The sequence below is a fragment of the Sorex fumeus genome, unplaced genomic scaffold (genome assembly GCF_029834395.1).
Source record: "Sorex fumeus unplaced genomic scaffold, SorFum_2.1 ptg000131l, whole genome shotgun sequence".
NCBI lineage: Eukaryota > Metazoa > Chordata > Mammalia > Eulipotyphla > Soricidae > Sorex > Sorex fumeus.
Window position 1 is genome coordinate 36,153,292 of NW_026606188.1, and position 13,255 is coordinate 36,166,546.

A 13,255-nucleotide genomic window follows, 5' to 3' on the forward strand; every position below is an offset into this window, starting at 1 on the left:
CATGATTAATATTGAAAATATTAAAACATGGATGACTTAATTATGGAGCACTTGACATAATTTTCTTCTGTGTTTCTGTGATACCTAGTCTTATTTAAAATGCTTTTAAATTCAACCAACACAGCCTCTGTAAATGTGTCACTTTGTTTATCATTATCACATAATCTATTACAACAACAACAACAAAAGAATAAATACCCAACAAGGAATATTTGGTGAATGTGAACTTAAGAATAAAATGTGGAAAGCAATTATGATAAAATTTGCATTATTATGCATTTGGAAAGGTACAAAATAATTCAGATAAAAATGTCAAAGTATGTGAGGGTACTTAGGAGGTATCCTTGTGACACTGGTGGAGGGAAGTGAATTTTCTGATGGTGGGTGCCCTGTTGAAATGATGTATGTATGAAAAGTATAATTAACAATACTGTAAATCTTTGTACCAAAATAAAGATGGTTTAGAAAATAAAAATTTTAAATGAATGTACAATGAAAATATAAATGAATTAAGTGTAAAGTTTAAGCTGAATTATAATATTTCTTTTATTGATGTACTAGAGAATAGAAAATGATTTTATTCATTTCAGAATATTGCAATAGGTAGAAACTTCATTAAATATAAGTTGCTAGTATTAAGGAGCCAACCATGTTTCTCTGCTCTGCTCTGGGCAGGAAGTCAAACTCAACCAGCCCCCCTGGAAGGGGCCCCAGCAAGGACAGCCAGGCATGGGGCAGGAGATTCTGCACTGTTCTCTTCCAGCGGAGCTCTGGCAGCCGAAGACCTCCAGAAGAGCTATAACCATGCTGAGACCACTCTCCGCACACATGAAGGTACCAGCAGAGGAACAAAGACATGTGGGTCCCGGGGTTGAGATCTCCAAGCCTGCTTGGATTGGGACTGAGCATCCTCCACCCAGATCCTTCAAATTCCAGTAGGTAGGGGTCACACCCACCAACTGCCCCCCTGGCGCCATGTAATCCCATTAAAGGCCAAGACCCAGACACCATAAACCCAGCTCCCGGAAGTGACACCTTATTATCTCATTCTTACTTTGGACAAAATGACAGGCTACCGAATGTAGCCTGCCCACACGGCAGAGTCTGGCAAACTCCCCGTGGTGTACCCAATATGCCAAATACCAGTAACAATGATGGGTCTCATTCTCCTAACCCTGAAAGAGCCTTGAATATGGCACTTTTTAAAATCTCAGGGCAAGGACAAAGGAGACGTTACTGGGGCCTTCTCGAGGCAATCGACAAACAACAGGATGATAGTGATCGTGATCATGTTTTTCAGGTAACATATAACAATGGGTTCTGTCTAGAGGGTGGAGAGGTTCAGTGTGTGAAAATAATATGGTCTTTTGAAATACAAAAGGATGGAAGAGTTTCTTAATGGTTGTTCCCCCCTCCATTCTTAATTTCTCTACTTCTTACTTCTTTTTGTTTGTTTGTTTGTTTTTAATTTAGTCCCAGAGATTCTCTAATCCTGGCAGTGATTGGTGGACTCTATAGGATGGCAGGTATCAAACTCAGTTTGGCCACATGTAAGGCAAATAATTGCCTTAGAAACTCTGGTCCCTATTAATTTCTCTTCTTATTTTTTTTTCTTGAAGTGTGGGGCTCTGGTTAGTTCCACATCAGCATGTATTTATAGTACCTATCTAAAATAAGAAATTTATAATTACATGTTTCTTTTAAAGAAACACGTTTCTTTTAAGTGGCATGTAACTTGTGCCACTTAGATAAATCAGCAAGCAATTACATTTTGACTTGTACACAATTTATAACATCCAATATGTACATATAAAATGGTATTTTTGGCCTGTTCTTCTCTTGAAATAAAATATGAATTCAAATCTTAGGTATGTGGTCAGAGCAGAAGAGATTACAGGAGGTCAGTTGATTGCCTTGCATATAGCTGATTCTGGCTTGGTCTCCTGCACAATATTATGGTCTCCTAAGTACCACTGTGAGTGATCCCTGAGCACAGAGACAAGAGTAAAGTCTGAGTACCACAGAGCAAGGCCCAAAAACAGACACACCAAAACCAAAAAACGCAATGCATTTTACTCAAGCTTAACAAAAACAGAAATGAATTTTTAAAGGATAATTTAGAGAAAAGTAAGAGTTAGAGGTTAATATATAGGAAAGGTAACACAATTATTATCTAACTCTATACCAAAATAATTATTTTTGTGTAAAACAATATATTCAAAATGATAAATTTTACTGTATACTATATATGTGCTATGTTCAATGCTTTTCTGTATCTGTATTATGTTACTATACTATATCTGTGCTATGTTAATTTGACATACACAAATTAAAGTACACATATTCTTACCAGATTTAATAAGACAAAACTAATATTACTATTATTTGTTTTTAGTAATTGCTTAGTTTATAAATAGTACATAAAAATACTATTTACCTAATTGATTATAGATTTTTTTTCACATTTTCCAGATGAATAAAGCTTAAAGATTTGTTTTTTGTTGTCCAAAGCAAAGAAAATTGCCAAGGAAACATATACAGTTTTTATACTCAGACAACTGTTTTCAGGGGATCTCTTCTTTAAGTTAATTAGTTAACTTCAATTGTAGGTGTAAATTTTACCTTAATTCTGTGATTGCAGTTTTAGTTACAGAAAGGTTTTCACTCAATTTCTGATGAATGATAAGAAAAGAAAGGATTTAATCTAATCAATATTAAATCCTGAGTCATCTCACCAAGTTTATTTAGCACTGTCAGCTATCAATGCAATGACACATCATTCCAATGACTGCATCACCAATTTATGCAAAATATTATAAGCATCATCCACTTCATTATTTATTTTTACTTGATGTTACAATTGAATGGAATGTTAACAAACAAAGATGGCTTAAACATAACAGAACTCATTGATAATTTGTAAATTATAGATTATTTGGGATATAAGAATTTATATTTTATGGAAAATAATGTAGTTTAAACAAAATTTCAGATCAATTTTTCTGAAAAGCTCAAGGAAATTTATTTTTTTATGTTCAGGGTTGTCTTTCAAACAATGAACAGAAAGTGCAGGTACATTTCTGGCATTTCTGTGCCAACATGGCTGACATTTAAATACAAGGGCAAGAAGATATAGTGTTGTCCAGGCCCTTCAATACAAGGAACTACCTGTATTACCCCAAGGGTACTCTGGGTCCTCCAGGCATCTACCCTGTGATGTCTGGGAAACATATAGTGCCCTGAAATATACCAAAGGCAGCCACATGTGTATTGAATCTTATACTGTCTCTTTGTCTCCAGAAGCAAATTTTGATTATTTATTAGCAATATACAGCCATTTCATTCAAGGGTCATATAATTTATTCTCAATTATCAGTGTGTTTGCTTTTTCTGAGGCAACCTCTCATAAAAATTTGCATGATCACATATTGGAAACTCATTAAAAGTATTTTTCTTATTTTGTTCCTAGGCACTAATATCTATGCTAATATATAACTCTGTTAATATCCATTATATTAGATTACTTAAAATATTTGGCTAGGAACAAAAAACAAAATTTTAATTTATCAACTATGAATACAATTCTGGAAGATATTTATCTAATTTTATAAATTATAACTAACAGGTTTTCAACAAATGGTTTTGCAACTATTTCTCAAAGGTAATAAATACCAAATGAAATAACAAGATTAAATCTCAGATAGAACAAAAACCCAAACCAAACTAAAAGAAAAACCCTTAGTGAAATGAAAATAATAAACATATCTAATAAAAGGTCCAAATAATAGGTATTAATACGGTAGATGAACTAGAGAGAAGAATTGATTGAAAAAATGAGAATACCAACAAAGAAGTGAAAATATAAGAAAGTAATAAATAGAATCAGTAATCAATAATATAATTAAACTGAAAGACAGTAGCGGGCTTTAACAGCAAAGATGAGCAGACCAACAGAGCAGTGAATGCTGTTTACAATTTGTTGATGGTTTGAATTGTAAAGTGAGGGTCAAGGGAAGATAGAGACAGTTTGGAGCAACAATGGTGATATTATGAGGAGGAATAATGTCTCATGCATGTCATGGATAATGAGATGTTCACTAAAAAGCATGTGGTGGGAACCAGATAAGTACTGAGTACTGTGTGTAAGCAAAGCAAAAAAGGGATTAGGAGGTCTATGGAAATCTTAGGGATTTGTATAACAAGGATGTATTATTTAAAGAGAAACTCAATGCTATTTTAAGAATCAATGCGTGTACTGAATTCTATTAAAGACTGTCAAACAAATAAAGGAATTCCAGTGGAAACACCCAAATGAGATTTGTGATCCAATGTCAGCAGAATTCAAAGTATTCTTGTATTCTCAAAGTAATACAAGATGCACAAAACTTGATGGTGTTTGACATGTGAATGAGATATGGCTATTACCTCAATCTCCATGACTCAAATAAAATGTTATCAAGCTCTGTGAAAATCTGAATTATGTCTAATACTTGCCCATCTTTGCCAATTAACATTCTTATAGAAAGGAATGATGCAGAAACAGTAGATATCTAGAGATGCTACTTAAGTATATTCAGGGTTAAATAGAATAAGATCTCTTCAAGACTACAATGACTTTTGGATGACCAAAAGAGATGAGTGGTGCCCTTACCTACACTGGAGCTCATTTTGACCTATTTGCATTATCTTCCTGGGAACAGTTTTTAAAAAACTTTTGACTATTACCTCCTTTCCAGAAAAATATTTATCAGACACTTCCGCCCTACCCCCAGTCCAGAAGATTCACCTCAGCTAACTAACAGAAAGCCCCCACAACTGTAGCAAAAGCATAGCTTCCTCTGTAAGGGCCTTATTACCCAAGTTGGAAAACACTTCTATGTACTATTATTCTTTTGTTGTTTCTACTCAAGAGGTAAAGATAGACTTTAAATAATAAAGAATATCATTTTATAAAACCAAGCTCTCTTTTTCATACACTCATATGCTGACTCATTAGATTTTCAGCTCAAATATCAGTTTACTACACGAAGATTTGTTTTTGTAGTTGTACTCTAAATTTTTATTAAAATTAGTCACAGATGAGTGATATTTCTGGGAGATGGGCAATAATGCAACTGAGGGAGCAGTGTGTTTGCTATCAAGAATATTAAGTCATAATTTGTTTTTTATGACAAAGATAGAAATGCAATACAAAATAATGCTGAATTAACTGCATTTCTTTAAAAAGTAGGAATACTAACAATGAAACATATATGAAACAGAACAGTGCTCAGAGGGCCCAGGGATAGCTTTCAGCAATACCTGGGTGATCAGGCAAGAAGGATCAATGCTAATGTACACGATCACAATCATGATCATCCTGTTGTTCATCAATTTCCTTGAGCAGGCACCAGTAACGTCTCCTTCGTCCTAGCCCTTGAGATTTTAGAAAGTGCCATATTCAAGGCTCTTTCAGGGTCAGGAGAATGAGACCCATTCTTGTTACTGGTTTTTGGCTTATTGAGTACTCCCTGGGAAGATTACCAGACTCTGCCGTGAGGACAGGATGCTTTCAGTAGCCTGCCGGGTTCTCCAAGTATGCAATATTGTCTGGACTCTATTTTTCAGTGTCCACATATACCACCCCAACAGTGCTCTGGATCCACCAGGGTTATACCTGTTGGTGCTAGGGAGACTATGTGATGCTGAGATCAAACAGGCCTGGTGCATGCATAACCCTTGTGCATGCACTCTAAAAAAATTTTTTTAAATATCTGGCTAACTCCTTCCTTCCTACTACAATGTTGAAGACAAAGAACAAAACAAAATACTTGAAACACAGAACCACAAAACAAAACCAACACCTCGTAGACTCTTTCATGAATAGGTTTCAAAACAATGTAGGTTACAAAAAATGTTTCAAATTATTTACATGCTTATAAATGAGTGGATTCATTTAAAATCACTAGGTTAATTATTAGTACAAATAACAATGAAAGCTACTGATACTTGAAAAGATTTAAATAACAATCAGTTGATAAAATCTTTGATACTAATATTTACAAAAATAAAACAAATTGTGAAGTTTTTATCTCTTATCTAAATCACAGTGAAAATTTAATTTGTAGGAACCAATGGATGGAGGGAGAGAGAAGACAGTTTAAAAGGTAAGGAAAGAAGATCAGCATCTGGCTCCAAATCTTCTATGTGTAAATTCAAGTAATTTAACTGAGCAAATGAAAATAAATTTTACAAACTAATTACAATTTTTTTTAAAAAGTCTCTATAACTCAATTTGTTCATTTTTTATGTGGCTAAATCTATGTCCGTATTCGAACATGTCCTCTGAATTCTTTGGAGATGATTTATTTTTCTAATGTCATATATGCCTCAGGCCAAATTCAGCTATCTGGTCTTTGCACACCTAGGAACTAATTGGTGGAACTGCTTTCCATAAAATATTCATAACAGAAACTCTTTTTAAAACTTAATTTTAAACTATTTCTTTTTCCATTTAAATCTCAAATATTGCCACTGAAATTTCATGTGATATCTTTACTTACAGACAAACCCAAAAGGTATTGCAAGTTATGAACTTCCATTAGCAAGAGATGGTGTGACTTTCCAGTCTGTGGCTCACTGCTCTATATTTCAGTGTGACTTTACAAGAGTTGACAGCAGAAACCAATCATAGAAGACACTGTAAGAACTTATACATTTGTTTTCTTGAAAGTACCTTGATGTTTCCAAGTAAAGTGTGGTTTTTTTTTTTTTTGAGTCTTTAAAAAGAAAAAAAACTGCTATCACAATAGGCCCACCTATTTTCCTTACCTAGGACTTATTCGTAATTTTCATTAATTGCATTACATTATACTTCTAAATTATTTTTCTACAAAGATAGCAAAATTTCAGGATCACCACAATAACTTTAGGATCTAAACAAATATTTTCATATAAAGAGGGGAGAGAAGCATAATCCTTAAATTTATCTCTATTATTCTTAATTTTACTTAATATTTTAAAGCTGACCTTAATCAATTTAATAATAATACTGTTACTGATTTAAAAGAGAACTCCCAGAACGACCACCAACTGGGAGCTCTTTGGCACTATTGCGGCAACATGGGAAGATGCCATTGTTGACAACATTGACAAAGAATATGATCCACTGGGTCATCACCCCCATGATTGTGCTAGGAACACCAAGAGAGAGATAGCCACAAAAAAACTCCTGTCTTTGAAAACTCTTGAACTTATTCATCAACGTGGTTTGGTGCATGCCTCAGGCAACCGCAAGCCAACATCCTAGCTCGCAAAGCAGTGCAGAGATGCGATCAAGGAAGAGCTCAAAGAGAGAAAAGCAGAAGTACTGGTAGATGCGGCAGAAGCCGGGAAAAGCATTCATAACGCCCGCCTGTCCTTCACCAACTACAAGACCAAGATGACTGCCCTCCGACATCCTGATGGATCCATCGCATCCTCCAGAACAGCGATGGAGAAGATTATCCATGACTTCTACTCAAATCTCTTCGATAGCCATGTCCACTTGCCGACATACCCAAATCCACAGGATGGATATGTCGTTTTTCAACGTTCTCCCTTCGAAATCCGACACGCCATTTCATCGGTAAAGAAACAAACAGCACCCGGCCCAGACAAGGTCAGACCTGAACACCTGAAGAACCTGCCATCAGTACTCATCAATACACTGGCTCGGCTCTTCACTCGCTACCTGTCTGAATGTAAGGTTCCGTCCCAGTGGAAAACCAGCAGGACCGTACTTCTGTTCAAGAAGGGAGACATCCATGACATTGGCAACTATTGCGCGATCTGCCTATTGTCTGTCATCTACAAGTTGTTCACTCGAGTCATCCTAAATAGGATTGGCAGAACACTAGATGAAGGACAACCATGCGAACAAGCCGGGTTCTGCAAAGGATTCAGCACCATTGACCATATCCACATGATAACCAAGCTCATTGAGGTTTCTCGGGAGTTCAAGATGCCGCTCTGTTTAATGTTCATTGATTTAAAAAAAGGCCTTTTATTCTGTTGAGACGGAAGCGATCATTGAAGCCCTAGCCAATCAGGGCATTCAAGCTCAATACACCAAGATCCTCTGTCGACGATCAAGAATCAGGGATACTGTCTGTTTGCCAAGGTGTCAAAAATTAGATGGGCTGATCACATAATGAGATTTAAAGACGACCCCTGGACTAGAGCTGTTACTGACCGGATTCCACGGGATGTCAAAAGACCGTGTGGCCGCCCAGCTCCAGATGGTCAGACTTCTTCATCAAGATCATGAACGATCGATTTGAGGCTCTTCGTGTTCCTAGAGCAAACAGACACCATTGGGCTACACTAGCACATGACAGGGACAAATGGAGACGTTACTGGCACCCACTCGAGCAAATCGATGATTAATGGGAAGTCAAGTGATCAAGTGAAGTGACTGTTAGTGATAGCATGATGGAATCAGATAATGCATTTAAAAGTCACCAAACTTTAATTGTCAAATACTTCTTATTTCTGTGTTTTAGAATTATGAAAGGCAGTGGTTGCAAATGGATCTATACTAGATAGATTTTTATTTCTGTAAGAATCATATTATGAAAGTCCTGCCCAAATTTTATTCGTTCATTTCACTGCAACTTATTAAGGGAAAAATAAAATAACAACCTATGTGATTTTATTTGGTGCACTAAATATGTATCTAAAAATGCGGTATAAAAAGGTGAACTAGGAGTAGGAGAGATAGTACAGTAGGTAAGATTATTGCTTTGAATGCGGCTGATTAGGTTTTCTCTTCAGCACCCTTGTATCATCCTCTGAGCAGGAGTGATACTTGAGACCAGAACGAATTGTAAGCCCTGGGCACTTATGCACGTGCCCCAGAACACCACTCCCCCAAATAAAACACTGTAGCACTGTAGCACTGTCTTCCCGTTCATCAATTTGCTCAAGTGGGCACCAGTAACATCTCACAACATATTTTAAGACTTGTTACTGTTTTTGGCATAAGGAATAGTCATGGATAGCTTGCCAGGCTTTGCTGTGCGGGAGAGATACTGTCAATAGTTTGTCAGGATCTCCAAGAAGGGCAGAGGAATCAGACCCCTGGTTGGCCGCGTGCAAGGCAAACGCCCCACCGCTGTGCTATCGCTCTAGTCCTTTAGTGAAAAGGCATATGGGAAAAAAAAGTTCAGCATCAGTAATCATTAGGAAAATGCAAATAAAATAAATAGTGCCTTAAAGAGGAGAGAAAAGGGGAGAGGGGGTGGCAGGTTAGTGGGTAAGAGGGAGAGGAGGGCAATGGTGGAAAGAAGTGGACACTGGTGAATGGACAGGTGTTAGGACATTCATGGGCTGAAACCCAATCATCAGTAACTTCATAGTTCATGGCGATTCAATATAAAGTTCTAAAAATAAAAAAAAACAATTCTAGTGAAAAAAAAAGGCCACCCTACCTGCTTCACCTAATGAAGGAACTACCAAGTTTCCTCAATTCACTCCACTCCCCCAACCCTGACATATTCATTATTTACACAGAAAATAATAATAAAAATGCAAATAATAATAGACAAAATTCTAATAAACATGGGCTGTGGGGGCCAGACAGGAAGTAGGACAGACAGCACTGGGGGACAGGCATTTTCCTTGCACGCGCAAGTGACCCAGGTTGGATCTCTGGCATTGCATGTGGTCCCCTGAGCGCCACCAGTAGTTATTTCTGAGTACAGAGCTAGGAGTGACCCCTGAGCATTGCCAAGTATGATCCTTGCCCTCCCAAACAAAACAAAATAATAAAATAGACTGAAAAAAGATATATGGTGAAATAAGGGCTAGAGATGACCTCATAAAACACAGCAATCTGCAAGGTGGGCCTTCAAAGCAGATTTCAACTAAAGTATGAAAAATATCATACTCATAAAGGCATGGATTAAAAGCTAAATCTGGGTGTAATGCTTATAAAATAAGTTCAAACTATTTGCCATGAAAGCTCATAGACCAAAATCAGATGCTCCCCAAAATTACGAACAATCTGATCACAGAAAAATAAAAGGTGACACATATTAAATATGCCCTATACATGCACTTACATAAATTCACTGAGTGCCAGAAATGAAAGCTCTCTTTTGAACTTTATTAAACACAAGTGAAAATAATACCTCCAAGTTCTGTTCCATAATGTTTCCCACCTTTACTCAAACTCTCCATAATGGCCTTATTTTGAAGAATATCTTCTTCAGTGAGATGTTCTCTTTTTTTTCTTGATTCTAAAACAAGTCCATTCACCAGATAAAATAAAACAATAAAACATAAAACAGCCAAACACCTACACAATAAAAAATATAAAATATACTTTAAAAAATCTTTTGTTTTTTTTGGACTACACCACTGCATATGGCCTTGAAACAAAACAAAACAAACTAAAAAAAAAAAACTAAAAAACATATCCACTAACCAAGGTAGGATCAGAATGATTTTATTTTTGCCAATGATGAACTCCTCTGAGGAAACATTTATTATCAATGTCTCTATATGGTTGACCAAGACTTTGTTGAAATTGCATCATATTGTTATTTTTTTTTTCTTTCCAATACTTTTTCTTCTGAAGATTTTATCAGGGTTTTTTACTGATAAGCATTATGTAAGCCACAATATCTGATTGTCTGCTTCAAAAAAATCACAATTCATGCCACACAAATCCCCCACAGTGATACAATAGGAAGTAGGGCACAAAAGAGAAGAAAACGGGTAGAAATCCACTCTAGGCATAACAATTTTCCATTCTATCTATGTTAAAAAAAAAGAAAAAGAAAATATATTCTAGCATAAGTAAGTCTACTTATGGTTCAGACACCCAGGAAAGAAAAAAGGCTGGAAGAGGTAAGAATGGAAGAAATTAAGTAATAGAGTGAAGGAATATGTCTCCAAGTTCTCTGATTAAAACGGTCTCTAAATAAATTTATCTTAGGGAGGCCTATAGATAAGCACATATACTAGTCAAGTCCTAGAAGAATGAGTCCTTGACTACAAAAACCATTTGTGGAAAGTCACAGCCTGATGTGGAGAGGATACCTATATCCTCTGAGCCTGAAAGCTTAAGGCCTGACGCATAAAGTGTCTATAAATGTAATGAGTTTGAATTTTATACATGTTTCAAAAAGGAATTAGAGTCCTCAGGGTAAATTTTAGAAAATTCTGTTATTATTTTCCAAATATTTATTTTCTACTCTTATTTTTCATTTTCTGGTATTAGTAATTAGAGGTTTGTTAGAAAATTTGGTGTAGTTATAAAACTATCGGATGCTCTGTTTTTTGCTCCCATCTTGAGTTTTTCTGTTTCAGCTTGAGTAATTACTATTGATTAATCATTAAGTTCACTGATTCTTTCCTTTTCTGTGTTGATTATACTGATAAACCTAATGAAATATGTATCTCTATTATATGTTTTTGATTTTCACATTTTCCATTCTATTCTTTTTTAATTTCCATCTCTCTGCTGAAGTTCCCATTTGATCAGGCACATTGTCCTATTATCTCATGGAGCTTTAGGAGCCTGACTGTATTACACATAGTTATTTTATGTTCCTTGTTATGTCAGGAGACACTCTTTCTCTTGTATAAGAATCCAGTTATTACAGTTCCTTTTTCTTTTTGGAAATTTTTTAATGTTGCTTTTACTTTCTTTGATTTTTTGAGTGCCTTATATCTGTTTGTTGAAATTTAAGACAATGATAAGAATGTTATAGAGTTTATGTCTCAAAATCATCACAGCTAGCCTTCTATAAAGCTTTTGATTCAGTTTAGCGATTCAGCTTATGAATTGAGTTTAGAGATTGGGTCAAAAATGTAATTTTTTTGTCATCGTAGTTTTCAATGCTCCACAGTTTTTAAATTTACAGCAGACTTGTTTCCAAAGTGATTGGTTCTTTATCAGGACAAGATTTTTTAGTTTTAAGTTTATCTTTTTACTGTTATTTAGAGACACTGTTTTTGTATGCTCTTTTTCACTTTTCCTTTTTCTAACAGTTTGCTTCTGTCATTGTATTTAAAATTACCAAATAGCCAAATAGGTGATGGTATTGTGGTAGTAATATGTGTTTGTATTTCAGTTTAAGATTCAGTCTCAAGCATACACCTTGTTTCTGACTCCTAGAGATAGGATCTAATGATCCAACTCCTGTTGGCCTTGAAGTTTTGAGTCAGTATTTTATTTTTCCTTATGCATCTTCTGGGAGTCTTTTTTTTTAATTTCCTCTTCACTGTTTTCTCATAGGTAAAATTAATGGTAATAATAAATCAAAAATCAACTGTGTTGCTTGCTGTTTTGCGATAGCATTAGAGAGGAAGGAACCATTGGGACTTTACTGTACGGCTATTGATCTCCAGAATAGCCTTGAAATAAGCAAAACTTGGAGATATTTTAGAGATTTAAAAAAAGGTAATTAAAGTATTTAACATCTTTATTTAAAATTACTGTGGCTTATATTTTTGGTAGCACAATCACTTTAGCATTAGTTTTTATGGTTTTGATACTTTACCTTCACCACCCCTGTAGTGACAAAGATCAGCTCAGATAGAGAAGGGAACCCCAAATAAAGGGTGTTGGGAGGATCCTCCCAGGATGGGAGATGCATGCTGAAAGTAGACTATGGACTGAACATGATTGCCACTCAAAGCCTCTTTTGCAGACCACAACACCCAAAAGGAGAGAGAGAGCAAAAGGGAATGCCCTGCCACAGAGGTGGGGTGGGATGGGGGGAATGGGAGGTGGGAGGGATACTGGGATCATTGGTGATGGAGAATGGGCACTAGTGGAGGGATGGGTACTCGATCATTGTATAACTGAAACCCAAGCACAAAAATCTATAAGTCTACAACTGTACCTCATGGTGTTTCACTAATAAAAATTAAAAACAAACAAACAAACAAACAGGACTCAACAGACTTGAAAGAAGTAAAGTTATATAAAGAATGGTCTCTGATAATATGGGAATAAATTATATATGCAGAACTCTATAGAAAAAAGATCCTCTACAATTGTCCTTGGTCACTTCTAGTCTAGAGCCCGGCAAGCTACCGAGAGTATTCGATATGCCAGACACAGTAACAACAAAGTCTCCAATGGAGACGTTACTGGGCCCGCTCGAGCAAATCGACGATCAACGGGAGGGCCACTTCTAGTCAGTCTCTTCTTTTCCCTCAGTCCTCTAATACAACTGCATGTAACCTAGGTTTTGTAGTCAAAGACCAAAAGTTGTCATCT